Source organism: the organism of the source record quoted next, unplaced genomic scaffold (genome assembly GCF_019419815.1).
Source record: "Pyrus x bretschneideri cultivar Hongxiangsu unplaced genomic scaffold, Pyrus_bretschneideri_v1 Contig2, whole genome shotgun sequence".
In the NCBI taxonomy this organism is placed as follows: domain Eukaryota; kingdom Viridiplantae; phylum Streptophyta; class Magnoliopsida; order Rosales; family Rosaceae; genus Pyrus; species Pyrus x bretschneideri.
This window is the reverse complement of record NW_025999501.1, coordinates 10,693,906-10,694,835: the sequence shown is the minus strand read 5'-3', so window position 1 is coordinate 10,694,835 and position 930 is coordinate 10,693,906. Positions and strand designations below refer to the sequence as shown.

The 930-nt window shown below is 32.5% G+C and overlaps 1 non-coding gene across 1 annotated transcript; it reads left to right on the top strand.

Moving 5' to 3' along the window:
- Positions 1 to 517: 517 nt before the first annotated feature.
- Positions 518 to 589, top strand: TRNAQ-UUG. Its single transcript has one exon. It is a non-coding gene; the product is annotated as a tRNA-Gln (tRNA).
- Positions 590 to 930: the final 341 nt, after the last annotated feature.

The window sequence follows — 930 nt, the reverse complement described above, 5'->3', positions numbered from 1 at the left end:
GAAGGAAAGCTGGAGTTGTAGTGTGGAGAGAGAGAGAGAGAAAGAAAGTGAGAGGTTGAAAAGAAATCCTGGGGGTGGAAGTATGATTTTGTTATGCTTACCATTCCTTCTTAAATTCTACAAAATCTCTTATTGAACAAAATCTTTCAAAATCTATGAATTTTTTAATACCTATAGATTTGCATGGACTCTATAAAAATCCTTTAAAATCCTAGTTAACTACATCATGATTCTAAAGTCTTTTAAAAAAATCCTTTAATTAATTACCCCTGTATTTAAATGGATTCTTTTAAAATCTTGAAAAATCCTAATTGACTACACCAAGATTCTAAAGTCTTTTAAAATCTTTTAAAATCCTTCTAAATCCTTATTTGACTACACCTCCCTGAAGTTTAAGTTGAGTGTAGAAAGAGGTTATATGAATTCGAATAAAATTTCCAACTTAGAATTGGCAATTAAATTTCACCGGAGAATCACTGCTACAAATATAATTAATAGGCGCCCGTTGCACCAAAAAGGTTTCGTAGTGTAGTGGTTAGCACTCTGGACTTTGAATCCAGCGACCTGGGTTCGAATCCCGGCGAGACCTTTTATTTTTTGTGACAGCTGCATTTAGCTATTGATTAGGCTCGTTGAGATTGTCAAGGTGGCATAGAAATAAAGAATTATTTGGTCATGAGAATCCTTATGGGAAACATTTCAAGCTAAAGAGAAATGAACATTAAAAGGAAATGCGAGGAAAAGTAAGAGCATTACTTTTTACTTTTCATCTATGTACTCATCATATGATGCATGTGTATGCATGCAAAGATATGTATAGATATTTTAACTTGTAGAAGTTCACAATCTCTTTTAATCCATGTTGATTATGCACCAAAACAGTAACGAAACCAAACTTATACTATTTACAACATACGTTTTTTGACATTT